This window comes from Pongo pygmaeus, chromosome 6 (genome assembly GCF_028885625.2).
Source record: "Pongo pygmaeus isolate AG05252 chromosome 6, NHGRI_mPonPyg2-v2.0_pri, whole genome shotgun sequence".
Classification (NCBI taxonomy): domain Eukaryota; kingdom Metazoa; phylum Chordata; class Mammalia; order Primates; family Hominidae; genus Pongo; species Pongo pygmaeus.
Genome location: NC_072379.2, coordinates 12157991 through 12178114, shown reverse-complemented (window position 1 = coordinate 12178114; position 20124 = coordinate 12157991). Strand labels below are relative to the sequence as shown.

Below are 20124 nucleotides of genomic sequence, written 5' to 3'. Positions count from 1 at the left end.
GGCACAGGGAGAGACCACTCAAACAGAGCCTAGCTGACTTGCTGAATTGAGCAGATAGCATTTGGAGTTCAGGCAGGCCAATGTGACCAGAATTTGCTGGCAAAATATCATGCAAACGCTATGGAGGGGAGAGGGCTACACAGAAAAAGCTCCAGGTATCTGCAGAGGGTTCCCTTGAGTGTGGCTGAGTACTGCACATGCGTATGAGGAAACTACCCAAGATGAGAGAAGGAACCACCAAGTAACATGTAGAACCACAGCACAAAGGACAGGAGGAAGAAATATAAGAATCTTGTTTAAGATTCTTATATGTAAAGTCGTATAATACTATTATTAAAAAAATTTTTTTCTGTAAAGTGGTATAAATATTATTTGAAGGCAAGTAAGTTAAAGATGTATTCTGTAAACCCCAGAACAACCAGTAACAAAAACCAAACAAAACCAAACAAACAGAACAAAGAGGTGTAGCTAACAAGCTGATAGTGGAGATAAAGGTGTGGTCATAAAGAAGGCAAGAAAAGAGGAGAAAAAGAACTAAGACAAGATGAGATAAACACAAAGAGCAAGATGACAGGGGTAAAACTTCCCTTACCAAAAATCACATTAAATATAAGTGCTATAAACAGTCTGATTAAATGTCAGAGATTATCAGATTAGATTAAAAAACAAGACCTCACTTCATGTTGTCTGTAAGAAATTTACTTTAAATATAAAGATACAAATATGTTAAAAACTAATGAAAGGAAGAGGATACTCTGAAACAATGAAATAGAGCTTAAGTGGTTATACCAATGTTAGACAAAGTAAACTTAAGAACAAGGAGAACTATAAACCACTGCTCAATGAAATAAAAGAGGATACAAACAAATGGAAGAACATCCCATGCTCATGGGTAGGAAGAATCAATATCATGAAAATGGCCATACTGCCCCAGGTAATTTATAGATTCAATGCCATCCCCATCAAGCTACCAATGACTTTCTTCACAGAATTGGAAAAAACTACTTTAAAGTTCATATGGAACCAAAAAAGAGCCCGCATCGCCAAGTCAATCCTAAGCCAAAAGAACAAAGCTGGAGGCATCACACTACCTGACTTCAAACTATACTACAAGGCTACAGTAACCAAAATAGCATGGTACTGGTACCAAAACAGAGATACAGATCAATGGAACAGAACAGAGCCCTCAGAAATAATGCCGCATATCTACAACTGTCTGATCTTTGACAAACCTGACAAAAACAAGCAATGGGGAAAGGATTCCCTATTTAATAAATGGTGCTGGGAAAACTGGCTAGCCATATGTAGAAAGCTGAAACTGGATCCCTTCCTTACACCTTATACAAAAATTAATTCAAGATGGATTAAAGACTTAAACGTTAGACCTAAAACCATAAAAACCCTAGAAGAAAACCTAGGCATTACCATTCAGGACATAGGCATGGGCAAGGACTTCATGTCTAAAACACCAAAAGCAATGGCAACAAAAGCCAAAATTGACAAATGGGATCTAATTAAACTAAAGAGCTTCTGCACAGCAAAACTACCATCAGAGTGAACAGGCAACCTACAAAATGGGAGAAAATTTTCACAACCTACTCATCTGACAAAGGGCTAATATCCAGAATCTACAATGAACTCAAGCAAATTTACAAGAAAAAAACAAACCCCATCAAAAAGTGGGCGAAGGATATGAACAGACACTTCTCAAAAGAAGACATTTATGCAGCCAAAAGACACATGAAAAAATGCTCATCATCACTGGCCATCAGAGAAATGCAAATCAAAACCACAATGAGATACCATCTCACACCAGTTAGAATGGCAATCATTAAAAAGTCAGGAAACAACAGGTGCTGGAGAAGATGTGGAGAAATAGGAACACTTTTACACTGTTGGTGGGACTGTAAACTAGTTCAACCCTTGTGGAAGTCAGTGTGGCGATTCCTCAGGGATCTAGAACTAGAAATACCATTTGACCCAGCCATCCCATTACTGGGTATATACCCAAAGGACTATAAATCATGCTGCTATAAAGACACATGCACATGCATGTTTATTGCGGCACTTTTCACAATAGCAAAGACTTGGAAGCAACCCAAATGTCCAACAATGATAGACTGGATTAAGAAAATGTGGCACACATACACCATGGAATACTATGCAGCCATAAAAAATGATGAGTTCATGTAATTTGTAGGGACATGGATGAAATTGGAAATCATCATTCTCAGTAAACTATCGCAAGGACAAAAAACCAAACACTGCATGTTCTCACTCATAGATGGGAATTGAACAATGAGAACACATGGACACAGGAATGGGAACATCACACTCTGGGGACTGTTGTGGGGTGGGGGGAGGGGCAAGGGATAGCATTAGGAGATATACCTAATGCTAAATGGCGAGTTAATGGGTGCAGCACACCAGCATGGCACATGTATACATATGTAACTAACCTGCACATTGTGCACATGTACCCTAAAACTTAAAGTATTAAAAAAAAAAAAAAAAAAAAAGAACATGGACCATATTATCAAGAACACAGAGAGGTATCTCATCATAAAAAAGGGATTAATTCTTCAAGAAAACACAGCAATCCTAAATTTGTATATACTAATAACACTGCTTCAAAACACATAAAACAAAATTTGGTAGAACTGAAAGGAGAAACAAATTCACAATGATATTTGGAGATTTCAATACTCCTCGCTTAGTAATTGACAGAGAGATGATTTTTAAAAAGTCAGTAAAGACAGAAAACTTGAATGATGTTATCTTTCATGCGTGTCCGTGTGAAGAGACCACCAAACAGGCTTTGCGTCAGCAACATGGCTGTTTATTTCACCTGGGTGCAAATAGGCTGAGTCGGAAAAGAGAGTCAGCGAAGGGAGATGGATTATCATTAGTTTTTATAGGTTTGGGGTTAGGTGGTGAAGTTAAAAGCAATGTTTTGCAGGAAGGGGTGGATCCTACAAAGTACATTCTCAAGGGTGGGGAGAATTACAAAGAACCTTCTTAAGGGTGGGGGAGATTACAAAGTACATTGATCAGTTAGGGTGGCGCAGGAACAAATCACAATGGTGGAATGTCATCAGTTAAGGCTATTTTTACTTCTTTTGTGGATCTTCAGTTACTTCAGGCCATCTGGGTATATACGTGCAAGTCACAGGGGATGCGATGGCCTGGCCTGGGCTCAGAGGCCTGATATTATCAACCAACTTGATCTACCTGACATTGATAGAACACTCAACCCAATAAAAACATAATACATATTCCATCTGACAAAATAATAATGGTAGTATAAACTTACATATAGGTAATGCCTATTATGCACTAGGTACTTTTACAATGCTATTTTGTATAATCCTCACAAGTCTATCAGGTAGTACACTTATGATATTTACAAATGAGGAAGCCGAGGCTTGAATATGTTAAGTAACTTGAATAATGTTGCAGTCACTTATAAAGACTGGAATTCGAACGCAGGTCTGTGCGCTTAAATCCAAAGCCTGAGCTGTTGACTATGCTACAACTACCTCAGTAAGCCAAAGAGAGGACTGAAGACTCTTAGAATAACACCAATCCCTCTGACTTTAGAGGTCTGTACACCAGTCAAAGACAGGAAAACCCTACTCATTTCCTTTATTGCTTTGCTTATAACATGCTTCCCTCCCACACATACTTTTCCAAAGAGACACTTTTGCTTAAAAAAGAAAAAAACTCCTTTTAAAATGTAAATGAAGATTAATTCTATTAGCTAGTTATGATCATACAAGTTACTAAAATCAACACTTTGTTGTTTTTCTCTAAGCTTCCTAAAAATCAACTCCTACTAAGAGGCCAGAAGTTCGGATTAGAGAGGGGAAAGTGAGAGACAGTTCAGGTGTTTGGTACACAGGGAGGAGGTGAGTTATGTTTGAACAGCCAATAGGGATTCAGTGTGTAAGGTGAAAGAAGTGAAGAAGAAGGAAATAGGGAAAAGAACAACCTCACCCACATTACAGTTTATAGTTTTGCCTAGGGCTCAAATGGCAAGTGCTTGCTCTTCAACTTAAAGTCACCTTGCGTTTTTGTTTTTGTTTTTGTTTTTGTTTTTTTTTAATCAGGGTCTCCCTCTGTCATCCAGGCTGGAGTACAGTGGCACGATCACAGCTCACTGCAGCCTCAAACTCCCTGGCTCAAATGATCCTCCGACCTCAGCCTCCAGAGTAGATGGGCTACAGGCACTAGCCGGGCTAATTACTATTATTATTTTTAAGAGACGGGATCCCACTATGTTACCCAGGCTGGTCTTAAACTCTTGGGATCAAGCAATCCTCCTGCCTCAGTCTCCAAAATGCTGGGATTACAAGCATGAGCCGCTGGACCAGGCTGCACTTTATGTTTTTAATACAGAAACAAAGCTTGTATTTCAGGAATAGCAAGTAGACCATGATTATCAAGCCTTCCATTGCCCAATTTTTCTCTCTCTTTTTTTTTTTTTTTTTGGAGGAGTCTTACACTCTGCAGCCCAGGCGGGAGTACACCGGCGCAATCTCGGCTCACTGCAACCTCTGCCTTCCAGGTTCAAGTGATACTCCTGCCTCAGCCTCCCGAATAGCTGGGATTACAGGCATGGGCCACTATGCCTGGCCAATTTTTGTATTTTCAACAGAGATAGGGTTTTGCCATGTTGGCCAGGCTGGTCTCCAACTCTTGGCCTCAAGTGATCTGCCCGTCTCAGCCTCCCAAAGTGTTGGGATTAGGGGCATGAGCCTCTGCACCTGGCCGTCTCCCTGCTTCTTCCACAGCCTGCAGAACCGTGAGCCAAATGGACCTCTTTCCTTTGTAAGTGACCCAGCCTCAGGTATTCTTCTGTAGCAATGCAAAGGGATTAAGTCATTGTTTTATGTACCTTACAGGATAGTTACCAAATTCAGGAAAATTTACATTGATACAATACTTTTACTCAATTGAAAATCCATATTCCAATTTTCTCAATTGTTCACAATGAGCAGTTCACAATTTTCCCAGCCTTTGTTTCTCTCGGCATGACATTTCTGAAGAACACAGGCCAGGTATCTTGTTGAATGTCATTTAGACTGGGTGTCCTCATGACTGGATTCAGGTTGTTAAAAATTTTCGGCTTACATATTTCATAAATGATGTTGTGTTCTCAAAGTGTTGTGTCTGGAAGCACATAACATCTATCCTTGCCTCATACATCCCCATTTTATAGTTACCATTTCTCTATTTATAATTAATAAATAATCTGGCTGGGCATGGTGGCTCGTGCCTGAAATCCCAGCACTTTGAGGCTGCAGTGGTGGGATCACTTGAGGCCAGGAGTTCAAGACCAGCCTGGGCAACATAGTAAGACCCACCTCCCGTCTCCACAAAAAAGGGAAAAAAAGAAAAATAAATAAATACATAAATAATTCATAGGCAGTGAATTTGAGATCATGTTCATAACTTGTTTCCTAGGAAACTCGCCCCCCTCATCCCAGATTTAGCACCCAGATAAACTTTACCTGAGTCAATTTTTACTACTAACATGACTGTAACCTCTCATTTATGTATTTCTCTATTTTATTTTTTTATCTTTTTTTTATTTTTGAGACGGAGTCTTGCTCGTTGCCCCAGCTGGAGTGCAATGGCATGATCTCAGCTCATCCCAACCCCTGCCTCCCGGGTTCAAGAGAGTCTCCTGCCTCAGACTCCCAGTAGCTGGGATTGCAGGCATGTGCCACCACGCCCGGCTAATTCTGTATTTTTTTTAGTAGAGACAGGTTTCTCCATGTTGGTCAGGCTGGTCTCAAACTCCCAACCTAAGGTGATCCGCCTGCCTCGGCCTCCCAGAGTGCTAGGATTACAGGCGTGAGCCCCTGTGCCGGCCGTATTTCTTATTTTACTAGTTAAATTAACACATGGATTATGATTTTGTTCAATCAGTTATACTTCATTTATTGTCCTTATTTATTGATTTCTTCACTTTATTTTATTTTTTTTAAGACGGAGTCTCACTTTGTTGCCCAGGCTGGAGTGCAGTGGCACAATCTCAGCTCACTGCAAACTCCACCTCCCGGGTTCAAGCAATTCTCCTGACTCTGCCTCCCAAGTAGCTGGGATAACAGGCACGCACCTCCACACCTCACTGATTTGGTATTTTTAGTAGAGACGGGGTTGCGCCATGTTGGCCAGGCTGGCCTTGAACTCCCGACCTTAAGTGATCTGCCCACCTCGGCCTCCCAAAGTGCTGGGATGACAGTTGTGAGCCACTGTGCCCGGCCTTATTGTCCTTATTTATTTTGACACTCAAATTATCCCAGACTTGGCCAGTGGAAACCCCTCCAAGCCGGCTTCTAGATCTTCTGAAATGTCCCCGAAATATTGAAGGGGCCTTTTTCTCCCTGCCCCAGCCCCAGAATTAGTCATTTCTCTAAGAAGCCCTGGTTTACTTTAACGAATCAAGTGTTTAGAGTCTAAGGTCTGGGTGGTATTGGTATTTTAACTCTAAAAAAGAAAAGATATGCTTTGTAGGATCACTGTCTTCAGATCCGTTTGTGAAAGAGGTACACAAGATTCTACCTGGGATGACAAGATTACAGGAGTTCTGAAAGAAAAGAGCACTTTGGAATGTATAAGCAAGTATCTCAGCTTGGCCAACCACCATGACTTCCTCACTCACCCAGACTGTGGAGACTAAAACACTTTAACTGAGTCTTTACAGTCAAGATAATCCATTTACTTTCTCTGAAGGCGTATCCAACTCTAAAAGAATGTGAAAATATTCTTCAAATTCCATAGAAGTTTATTTGTATTTTGTCTGCTTCCAAGCTGCTATGTATGGCATAAAAGCTTTCCTTTATGCTACTAATAGAAACAAGTAAAATACCAAGAGCAAGGGCATCATGGACTAAAGAAGATAAAGAATACAGAATCCAAAAAGTCTGTTTCTAGTCTAGACCCAATACATTAAAACTGCACTTAGGCTAACCTTATCCAAACACAATGGCCAAACAAGTAATCAGTGTGAAATGCAAAATTTACCTGGCTAAGTTATATTAAGTGATCTGTGAAACAAAAACATAATGGAATCTTCTTTTCTAACATAAATTTTTAAATGCTTTAAGGTCTTTATCCCCAAAAGCTTTCTACTGACAAAAAGCAACTAAAGAACAAAAAATAGGAAATACAAATCTACCATTCAAAAAGATGGGGGGCGGGGGGAAACAAGAACAAAGGTAAAAACCGTTCTGCATACATATTTTTAAAATAAAAGTCACTTGGATTGTTTCTTTTTTTAATTAATTATTTTAGAGATGGTGTCTCACTCTGCTGCCCAGGCTGGAATACAATGGCACAATCACAGCTCACTGGAGCCACTAACTCCTGGGCTCATGTAACCCTTCTACCTTAGTCTTCCAAGTAGCTGGGATTATAGGTAGGTAGAAGCCACGGCACCCAGCTCCAGAATTGTTTCTTTTTAAAGTACAGACTCTGCACTAAATTGTAAATCTTCTTTCCATAGTATCATGCACACTGTACAGAGGCTTTTGGGACATAGGTTTTTAAAACCACCAAGGAGAGTCAGCGAATATAAATGACAATTACGTACTTAAGTAACAGAAACTTAATTATATATATATTTACTATTTATTATACACATTAAATAACCTGGGTTTCTGAAGTATACACATTGAATAAAGGAATATAATGGAAAAATATTGACCCAGGAGTTAGGAGACCTGAGTTCTCATGCACAAACTCATTGTGCAACCTTGGGTAAATCAGTTAACCTTTATGGACTTTCATATTGTCATCTGCAAAATGAGGCTATTAGAGCTGATAATTTTATAATTTTTTTACTATTTCATCTGTTATAAATACTTACCATTTCACTACATATCATCAAGAAACAGACTTTAAGCTAAATAGAAATGAAGAATCTTAATAATAAATGGCCTTGAGCTCCCTGCAAGATTATTCTATCAGAAGAATAACTTGCATTTTAAAAAAGCTAACACTTACTGGAGATCTCACGTGTGTGTCGGGCACCATGCTAAGCTCTTTACATATGTCAACTCATCGAATCCTCATCACATGTCTCTGATAGGTATTACTGTCCCTCAGTGTGGACAAGACTTGGAGTTGTTAGTCCGCCCAGGGTCATAAAGGTGGTAAATGACAAAGCTAGGACTCAAACCAGGAGTGACTCCAAAGTCACCTTACTAACCACCTGGAAATTTCACCTCCTAATAAATAAATCATGAGCCGAATACATTCTTATTTAATCTCTGGCAGGTGCTAATTTTTTTCCCCTTTTTAGTAGAGACAAAATAGCTACAACTGGCAGCCAACCAAGAAACAACTTCAAATTAATCATGTAATCATGCCACTGTGCCCGGATAATTTTTGTATTTTTTGTAGACATGGGGTTTCACCATGTTGCCCAGGCTGGTCTCAAACTCCCAAGCTCAGGTGATCCATTCATCGTGGCCTCCCAAAGTGCTGAGGTTATAGGCATGAGCCACCGCACCTGGTATCCATGTCTTAAGGAGAAGCGTGTTTTTGGTAAGCAACATTTCCTTTTATTTCCTTATAATAAAACAAAAGGAAACAGCAAAAGTCACAAAACCTAGAAGACTGGCAAGGGTCTTAAGGGGTAACACTGTCTTATTATTCATTCCCCTGCCTCCAGGGGAGACCTCATTACAATTACCCCAGGATAGGAACTGGGGAGCAAGAGGGGGGCCTCCCAGAGAACAGGTCTTCTGACAGCATCAGTGTTGGTTCCCAGTCTCCCTCATTATTTCACATTGACTGCATAACTCTGAGTACCAACATAAATTTTCAGAGACTGAGGCCTAATGACAAAGATTCTTTCTTGCTTCATGTTGGGCCATTTCAACTGGCTTGTCTCCTCAATTGTAGAACACCTGTGACTTATGTGACAATCTTCTTGCTAGTTATATGGCACTTTAAGAAGCCGGGTGAATATGATCACCTACATACAAATCCATGCACTGGAAAATAGCTACTATGGCTCACTTTCATCCCCCCAAGAGCCCAACGTGGGCTTTTTCCTATATGCTCTCAATACACTTCCTCAAGACACAAGCTGTCTCTCAAATAAGCTCTCGGGCAGAAAATCTCTCTCTCAGATGACTTTCAAGCCTAGAAATCACCACTTCTGACAAGCTATGAACAGTGAGGGTATTATGCCACAGAACAAACCAAGATCCACAAATAAAGGCACAAAAAACAAAACATCCAAAGAGACAGTCGCTTGGATAGGGATGAATTTCATAAACAAAACTACCTATTTCAATTCTCCTGATTCCTCCTACAGAGTAAACAAATTTCTCTAAAACACAATGTCTTTCAACCAAATAGAGTATGGGTTTCATATATTGTCTGACCCTCAAACCCAATTTCAGTCTCAAATCTGAGCTGATATTCTCAAAAAGCTGACGGAAATTACAAAGCTGAGCCTATAAGCATTGTGGATCTACTCTGTGTCTCACTCAGGCAGAGAAGAAAAAAAAGAGTATCAGAACATTACCCTTCTTTGATACGACCCTGGAAGACGCACTGAAGATTTCTTCACTGTGGTAACCTTGCAGGTCTTCTCGTTGGTTTTCTTTTCTTCAAACTTGGAGAATGTGAGGGATTGGGCCCCTTGGCTGCTCTGACTGCTGGCAAAGGCCTCTTCCTCCCGCTGAAGTCTGCAATTCAAGAGAGGATTAGAATGATCTAGATATTCTCCAAGATTTCTCTGTATCTGAAGGTTATTACTCCATTTATTCAGGAGGATCTAAAGATTTTAGAACTAGAGACTAAATATGCCAAATCAGTCTGAGGTCTCACATAGCTACAGGATGGACGGCTCTTCATGCACTACAGATTTCAAATGGGATCTTCTCATGCTCATTCAGCAACTGCTCTAGGGTTACATGAAAGAAATCAAGTCTAGTCCTTTTCCCTAACAAGCTCAAGGTTGGAACAAACAAAAAGGTAAGTAAACAACTGCTATATAATGGGACAGCTGCTACATCAGAGAGTAAAAATGGAGTGCTGTGAGAACACAGGAAAGAACAACACAATCTGCTGGAGGAGTCTGATGAGGCTTTACAACGGTGCTGTCTTAAAGGACAAACAGGATCCTTTTTTTGTCTCTGTTTTTTTTTTTTTGAGACAATGTGTCACTCCATCACCCAGCCTGGAGTGTAATGGCACGATCTCAGCTCACTACAACCTCTGCCTCCCAAGTTCAAGCAATTCTCATCCCTCAGCCTCCCAAGTTATTGAGACTACAGGCACACACCACCACGCCTGACTGATAAGGATGATTAGGATTCTAAGTGAAAGGATATTCCGGGAAGAAGGAACTACAAATCTGCAAGCCTGTGGTCTGCTTCACAACAAGCTGAATGTAGCCAGAGCACTGGGGGTGCGATGAACTGTGATGCTGGCTACACAGGAAGGCACCAGAGGGTAAGGAATCTTGATTGCTAAGCTCATTGCTAAGCCTATTCTGGATTTCATCATGTGGTGGGGAAGCAAGAAAGACTGTAAATCCAAGAAGTTATTGTTTTCAGATCTGTGCTTCAGAAAGATCATGCAGGTAGCTGTACGAACAACCTGAAGGATAGAGAAACGGACAGGAATTAAGAGTATATTATAAAGGTTTAAGTAAAAGAAAATAAATACCTGGAAAAGAGGAGTAGAAAAGGTAAAATTCAAAAGACTTTTCTGAGTTGGAACAAACAGAACTTGGTCAAATTGTAGGTGCCAAGGGAGGTTAAAGAGAAATCAAGAGTGAAACCAAGGTTTTTTAGCTAACTTGGTAAACAATGATGCCATTAATTGACTCAGGAGAAGGGTTAGGAGGAAAATGTTCAGAATGGGGAGAATAATAAATAAAAGCAATAAATTTGGCTTTGGATTAGCTGCATGTGAACCATCTGTAATAAATAACAAACACAGGCCGGGTGCGGAGGCTCACGCCTGTAATCCCAGCATGCTGGGAGGCCAAGGCAGCCGAATTACTTGAGCTCAGGAGTTTGAGACCAGCCTGGGCAACATGGTGAAACCCTGTCTCTACATAAAATACAAAAATTAGCTGGGCATGGTGGCATGTTCCTGTAGTCCTAGCTACTTGGGAGGCTGAAGCAGGAGGATCACTTGAGCCAAGGAAGCAGAGGATGCAGTGAGTTGAGTCTGCACCACTATACTACAGCTGGGGTGACAGAGCAAGACCCTGTCTCAAAACAAAACAAAACAAAACAAAAAGCTCAAGCACTATCTATAAGACAGTGGTTCTCCAAGTGTGATTCCCCAGACAGCAGCCGCAGCATCACCAGACAACTTGTTAGAAATGCAAATTCTCTAGTCTTACTCCCAAATGACTAAAATCAGAGACTCTAAGGGTAAGGTCCAGCAATCACTGCTTTTACAAGCTTTCCAAGAGATTTAGCAGGGTCACAATTAAAAGCAGTAAGAAATAGAAACAAAAATCACAGGTGGAGGTGCTAAGCCTGAGGATGGAATCAGGACACCTCTTTCTCTGGGACAGACAAGAAGTTAATATAAAGGTATTAGGACATTTTTATGTGGCGAGGGGAAGAACCTGAGGCAGTTCGTGCCTAGTGGCCTCTACTCTGTTTCTGAAACAGGATCTGCTACTGACAACATCAGGCATGCAGTGGAAACCCTGAGGAGATCATTCATGTTCTCGGCTAAAATTTTCTCTTTGACTGACCACAGTCACTGAAAGCAATGTGTAATTTCTAATTCTCTGAGTTCACCACAGATGCCAGCAAAGTAGTCACTCAACAAATATTGGCTGACTGGATGAAAAAACAAAAAAACTAGCAAGAAGAGTTGGCAGAATTCCATTTGACTTTCTTCTGTTGAAGCAGTTTTAGAATTTCTAAAATGCTCTGGCAAAGAATTAACATTATTCATGGCATTTTATTAGTTCCTATGCTCACTAGCCATCCCATCATTTATTTATTTATTTTTTTTTTTGAGACACAGTGTCACCCTGTCACCCAGGCTGGAGTGCAGTGGCACGATCTCGGCTCACTGCAACCTCCGACACCTGGGTTCAAGCAATTCTCTTGCCTCAGTCTCCTGAGTCACTAACAAGTGCGCACCACCACGCCTGGCTAACTTTTTAAATATTTTTAGTAGAGATGGGGTTTCACCATGTTGGTCAGGCTGGTCTCAAAGTCCTGACCTCAGGTGATCCTCCCGCCTCAGCCTCCCAAAGTGCTAGGATTACAGGCATGAGCCACTGCGCCTGGCTCATTATTTAATTTTTAACATCACTGTATTTCCAGATAATATAACTGCCTTTGACTAACCTAATTTTTAAGGAAAAGTTAAATTTCTATAATGCAAGGACTATGTATACAAGTCAACAGATTTCTACTACTGTGTTTTATCACTGAGCTAGTGCCACGCTGAATATATTAAAAGAACAAGCGAAATAATGCTTGATGAGTGCCATTTGCAAGCCCTGCACTGGGTACATCATATTTATTAGCTCATTTAATCTTCACCAGGAAATATGCCTATCTCCATTCTTCCACTCCAGGGAGCTTATTGTCTAAATTTGAGAACTAAGACTAACACAACCCAAAGAATATAATCAGAAGTTAAGACATACACAAAATGAAGAAACTATTGAAAGCTGTTCATTAAAGGTTGACTGAGAAGAAGGGGAGAAAACATCCTTTTCCTTAATTTTAAACTGACTTGCTGATAGGTCAAAGCAGAAATTTTAAAAAACTTATCTGGACGGTGACAAAAGTACGTATCCAGTCACGTCACTGTTCAACTACCCCTAGTTAAGTCCTTTTACCGCTCCGCCAGCTCCCAGTCCTCCTGAATCTCCTTCTGCCTGGCTTTGCGGTATTCTTCCCTCCAGCACTTGGAGCAGAAACCCTGCCAGACAGGGTTGCCGTAGTAACCACATCCTTTCTTGCACAGGAGGTCTGACTGATGCACATGAATTCCTCAGCGTTCAGACTTAAGGCTCATCTTCTTCCTGCTAACCAATGAACAAACAAAGTGCTGTTGAAAAGGAATTATCATTCTACTAACTAAAATCTTACCAATTATGAACAAAAAGTGAGTGATTCCATTATCTTCAAGCTGTAAGAGAGGGAAGAAGGGAATGAAGGAGGGAGGGAATGAGGGAGGGAAAGAGGGGAGGAAGGAAGAAGGAAAAAAGAAAAGTTAACTATGGTAAATTCCTGAAACAGTCATATTAAAGACTTATTCCCTGCCGAAAATACACAGAACCCATTAAGAAAGGGCTAACATTGGATTAAATACCTAAATGTAAAGCCCGGAAACTAGAAAACTTAAGAGGAAAAGCTTCCCGACACTGGATTTTGCAATGACTTCTAGGATATGACACCAAAAGCACAGGAAACAAAAGCGAAATCAGACAAATACATTAATTACATCAAGATTTAAAATGTCTGCACAACACAGGAACCAACCGACAGAGTAAAAAGGAACAACACACAGAATGAGAGAACATATCTGCAAACCACATATCTAATAAGGGGTTAATATCCAGAATATAAAGGAACTCCTACAAGTCAATAACAAAAAAATAATAATAATAATCCGGTTAACGAATGGGAAAGGACTTCAATAGACAATTCTCCAAAGATATACCAACAGCCAACAAACATGTGAAAAAATGCTCAACATCACTAATCATCACAGAAATGCAAATCAAAACCACAATGAGATATCACTTCATACCCATTAGGATGGCTACTGTAAAAAAAAAAACAAACCCAGGATGGGCACAGTGGCTCATGCCACTTTGGGAGGCCAAGGTGGGAGGATCACTTGAGGTTAGGAGTTCAGGACCAGCCTGGGCAACACAGCAAGACCCCATCTCTACAAAAAAATACAAAAACTAGTGGGGTGTGATGGTGTATGCCTGTAGTCCCAGCTACTCAGGAGGCTGAGACAGGAGGATAGCCTCTCTAGGAGGTGGAGGCTGCAGTGAGCTATGATCACATCACTGCACTCCAGCCTGGGTGACAGAGCAAGGCCTTGTCCAGAAAGAAGAGAAGAGAAAAAAATTGAAATAATATCATAATTTCCAAAGTCAGTTTTCTTTTCTACTGTATAATATTTAAACTCACTGGTTCATAGTCTCACAGCTGTATGGTAAATCGCTATGCAACAATTTCCTTTCAAACTGAAACCACATGGTCCTCATTCTTCTCCACAATAACAAACTGCCAAACAAGCACAGTAAAAAAGCAGCACTCTACAGCATTCACTCAAGAGACTCACATGTGCAGATAAAATTAGGCCCTATATCTTGGAGGTCTCATTAATTTAACTCAAACATTTACTAAGTGCCAACTGTGTGCAGAGAACTGAGCTAGATGGCACTGGTGATGCAACTGATAGAACACGTCCTTGCCCTCACGAAGCTCATAACCAAAAGTACAGGCAGAATGAAAAACACGGAAAAAGAAAAAGTGTTAGGAAACTGTTGGGGAGTAACACACATACAAATTCTGACCTAGGGAGTATAGAGAGACCACTTGGGGATGCTGGTGATAGACCTTAAAGAGCCTTGTGTTGAAAGGGTCTTGGAAAGATGACAGAAAGAGGAAGGATATTCTGGACAGGAAGAATGCCTTTCACAAAAAGCTCAGAAGCAGGAAGGCAAATGTAAAATATGAATGATGTAGTATAGACAGAAGGTAAACTAAAGAAGTTAGGTGTAAAGTCAAATCATGATGGATTTTTAAAACTCAAAGCTACCGAGTCCAGATGGAAAGTCACCAGCTATCAAACCTGACAGTATGCAACGTGCACTACTTTTGAGGATTCTGAAAAGCAAAATGGAGAAGTGGGGAAGACCAGAATTGAAAGTATCACCCAGCTGTCTAACAGATTACCACTTTCTCCCATCCAATACCACTAGCCAAACTGGAAATGGGCCCCACAGCACAGAGAAAGCTCCTCTAGTTCCGGCTCCAGGCATGCGAAAAGGAACTCTTAACAGCCAGAGAGAATATGGGGATCCCCCCACTTACCATCTCCCCCTTCTCTTGAGCCACAGTGCCCAGCAATCGTGTGCTTTGTCTGCAGTTATGGCTGAAATCCGAGTGCAGGAGCCAAATTCTGAGTCAGGAGAACTATCGATTTTTGCCAATCTCTATCCTTGGTCTCAAATGTGCAGGCGGTGGTGGAAGGACATGGCAGAGTGGAGTAACTAAATCCACAGTTTTCTGGACAAAAGAAAGAAAATATGAGCCCTTTGGGAACAAAAAGTGTGGGAAAAATTGCTGAGGAGAACTCAAGAAAGCAATTTCTAGGCTTTCTTAGGTGGTTCACACCTGTAATTCCAGAACTTTGGGAGGCCGAGGCAGGCAGATCACGAGGTCAGGAGATCGAGACCAGCCTGTGCAACATAACGAAACCCCGTCTGTACTAGAAATACAAAATTAGGGCCAGGCATGGTGGCTAATGCCTGTAATCCCAGCACTTTGGGAGGCTCAGGGGGAGGGATCATGAGGTCAGAAGATCAAGACCATCCTAGCTAACACGCTGAAACTCTGTCTCTATTAAAAATACAAAAAAATGGAAAACAAAAAAAGGCAGGGGTTGCAATCCTAGTCTCTGATAAAACAGACTTTAAACCAACAAAGATCAAAAGAGACAAAGAAGGCCATTACATAATGGTAAAGGGATTAATTCAACAAGAAGAGCTAACTATCCTAAATATATATGCACCCAATACAGGAGCACCCAGATTCATAAAGCAAGTCCTGAGTGACCTACAAAGAGACTTAGACTCCCACACATTAATAATGGGAGACTTTAACACCCCACTGTCAACATTAGACAGATCAACGAGACAGAAAGTCAACAAGGATACCCAGGAATTGAACTCAGCTCTGCACCAAGCGGACCTAATAGACATCTACAGAACTCTCCACCCCAAATCAACAGAATATACATTTTTTTCAGCACCACACCACACCTATTCCAAAATTGACCATATACTTGGAAGTAAAGCTCTCCTCAATAAATGTAAAAGAACAGAAATTATAACAAACTATCTCTCAGATCACAGTGCAATCAAGCTAGAACTCAGGATTAAGAATCACTCAAAACCGCTCAACTACGTGGAAACTGAACAACCTGCTCCTGAATGACTACTGGGTACATAACGAAATGAAGGCAGAAATAAAGATGTTCTTTGAAACCAACGAGAACCAAGACACAACATACCAGAATCTCTGGGATGCATTCAAAGCAGTGTGTAGAGGGAAATTTATAGCACTAAATGCCCACAAGAGAAAGCAGGAAAGATCCAAAATTGACACCCTAACATCACAATTAAAGAACTAGAAAAGCAAGAGCAAACACATTCAAAAGCTAGCAGAAGGCAAGAAATAACTAAAATCAGAGCAGAACTGAAGGAAATAGAGACACAAAAAAACCCTTCAAAAAATCAATGAATCCAGGAGCTGGTCTTTTGAAAGGATCAACAAAATTGATAGACCGCTAGCAAGATTAATAAAGAAAAAAAGAGAGAAGAATCAAATAGATGCAATAAAAAATGATAAAGGGGATATCACCACCGATCCCACAGAAATACAAACTACCATCAGAGAATATTACAAACACCTCTACGCAAATAAACTAGAAAATCTAGAAGAAATGGATAAATTCCTCGACACATACACCCTCCCAAGACTGAACCAGGAAGAAGTTGAATCTCTGAATAGACCAATAACAGGAGCTGAAATTGTGGCAATAATCAATAGCTTACCAACCAAAAAAAGTCCAGGACCAGATGGGTTCACAGCCGAATTCTACCAGAGGTACAAGGAGGAGCTGGTACCATTCCTTCTGAAACTATTCCAATCAATAGAAAAAGAGGGAATCCTCCCTAACTCATTTTATGAGGCCAGCATCATCCTGATACCAAAGCCTGGCAGAGACACAACAAAAAAAGAGAATTTTAGACCAATATCCTTGATGAACATTGATGCAAAAATCCTCAATAAAATACTGGCAAACAGAATCCAGCAGCACATCAAAAAGCTTATCCACCATGATCAAGTGGGCTTCATCCCTGGGATGCAAGGCTGGTTCAACATATGCAAATCAATAAATGTAATCCAGCATATAAACAGAACCAAAGACAAAAACCACATGATTATCTCAATAGATGTAGAATAGGCCTTTGACAAAATTCAACAACCCTTCATGCTAAAAACTCTCAATAAATTAGGTACTGATGGGACATATCTCAAAATAATAAGAGCTGTTTATGACAAACCCACAGCCAATATCATACTGAACGGGCAAAAACTGGAAGCATTCCCTTTGAAAACTGGCACAAGACAGGGATGCCCTCTCTCACCACTTCTATTCAACATAGTGTTGGAAGTTCTGGCCAGGGCAATTAGGCAGGAGAAGGAAATCAAGGGTATTCAATTAGGAAAAGAGGCAGTCAAATTGTCCCTGTTTGCAGATGACATGATAGTATATCTAGAAAACCCCATTGTCTCAGCCCAAAATCTCCTTAAGCTGATAAGCAACTTCAGCAAAGTCTCAGGATACAAAATCAATGTACAAAAATCACAAGCATTCTTATACATCAATAACAGACAGAGAGCCAAATCATGAGTGAACTCCCATTCACAATTGCTTCAAAGAGAATAAAATACCTAGGAATCCAACTTACAAGGGATGTGAAGGACCTCTTCAAGGAGAACTACAAACCACTGCTCAAGGAAATAAAAGAGGATACAAACAAATGGAAGAACATTCCATGCTCATGGGTAGGAAGAATCAATATCATGAAAATGGCCATCCTTCCCAAGGTAATTTACAGATTCAATGCCATCCCCATCAAGCTACCAATTACTTTCTTCACAGAACTGGAAAAAACTACTTTAAAGTTCATATGGAACCACAAAAGAGCCCGCATCGCCAAGTCAATCCTAAGCCAAAAGAACAAAGCTGGAGGCATCACACTACCTGACTTCAAACTATACTACAAGGCTACAGTAACCAAAATAGCATGGTACTGGTACCAAAACAGAGATATAGATCAATGGAACAGAACAGAGCCCTCAGAAATAATGCCACATATCTACAACTATCTGATCTTTGACAAACCTGACAAAAACAAGAAATGGGGAAAGGATTCCCTATTTAATAAATGGTGCTGGGAAAACTGGCTAGCCATATGTAGAAAGCTGAAACTGGATCCCTTCCTTACACCTTATACAAAAATCAATTCAAGATGGATTAAAGACTTAAACGTTAGACCTAAAACCATAAAAACCCTAGAAGAAAACCTAGGCATTACCATTCAGGACCTAGGCATGGGCAAGGACTTCATGTCTAAAACACCAAAAGCAATGGCAACAAAAGCCAAAATTGACAAATGGGATCTAATTAAACTAAAGAGCTTCTGCACAGCAAAGGAAACTACCATCAGAGTGAACAGGCAACCTACAAAATGGGAGAAAATTTTCACAACCTACTCATCTGACAAAGGGCTAATATCCAGAATCTACAGTGAACTCCAACAAATTTACAAGAAAAAAACAAACAACCCCATCAAAAAGTGGGCGAAGGACATGAACAGACACTTCTCAAAAGAAGACATTTATGCAGCCAAAAAACACATGAAAAAATGCTCACCATCACTGGCCATCAGAGAAATGCAAATCAAAACCACAATGAGATACCATCTCACACCAGTTAGAATGGCAATCATTAAAAAGTCAGGAAACAACAGGTGCTGGAGAGGATGTGGAGAAATAGGAACACTTTTACACTGTTGGTGGGACTGTAAACTAGTTCAACCCTTGTGGAAGTCAGTGTGGCAATTCCTCAGGGATCTAGAACTAGAAATTCCATTCGACCCAGCCATCCCATTACTGGGTATATACCCAAAGGACTATAAATCATGCTGCTATAAAGACACATGCACACGTATGTTTATTGCCGCATTATTCACAATAGCAAAGACTTGGAACCAACCCAAATGTCCAACAATGATAGACTGGATTAAGAAAATGTGGCACATATACTCCATGGAATACTATGCAGCCATAAAAAATGATGAGTTCATGTCCTTTGTAGGGACATGGATGAAATTGGAAATCATCATTCTCAGTAAACTATCGCAAGAACAAAAAACCAAACACCGCATATTCTCACTCATAGGTGGGAATTGAACAATGAGAACACATGGACACAGGAAGGGGAACATCACACTTCGGGGACTGTTGTGGGGTCAGGGGAGGGGGGAAGGATAGCATTGGGAGATATACCTAATGCTAGATGACGAGTTAGTGGGTGGAGCACACCAGCATGGCACATGTATACATATGTAACTTACCTGCACATTGCGCACATGTACCATAAAACCTAAAGTATAATAATAACAATAATAATAATAATAAAAGAAAAAAATAATAATAAAATAAAAATGTATTGCCAAGAGAAAAAAAAGAAAATTGAGCCTATTTTAATATGTAAAATTATGTTACAGCATGTTAGCATCCATGAATATGTGTATGTATAGTATTTCAGATATGACAGCTAAAGGCTCAGTTTGTTAGTGTTTCTATTTGCCATAACTCTTTATAATGTAAGATTTCACATCTCTGGACTGAAGTTTTCGGTGTTAAGTAAACTTCATTAAAATAAAAGATTTATAAAAAAAAAAAAACGCCCCATTAAAACATTCTCTAAAGAAAAAAATAATAATAATAAAAAAATAAAAATTCAAAAAAATTAGTCGACATGGTGACAGGGACCTGTAGTCCCAGCTACTCAGGAGGCTGAGGCAGGAGAATGGTGTGAACCTAGGAGGCGGAGCTTGCAGTGAGCCGAGGTAGTGCCACTGCACTCCAGCTTGAGTGACAGAGCGAGACTCCGTCTCAAAAAAAAAAGAAAGAAAGAAATACAAAATTAGCCAGGCATGGTGGCGCGGGCCTGTAATCCCAGCTACCCAGTAGGCTGAGGCAGAAGAATGGCTGAAATCCAGGCGGCAGAGGTTGCAGAGAGCTGAGATCGTGCCACTGAACTTCAGCCTGGGCAACAGAGCGAGAC

General features: G+C 40.4%; 1 pseudogene; it reads right to left on the bottom strand.

Annotated features, from left to right (window-relative positions):
• LOC129040873 (rab5 GDP/GTP exchange factor-like) overlaps positions 1–20124 on the bottom strand; it is a 99231-nt pseudogene that overhangs the window by 47427 nt on the left and 31680 nt on the right.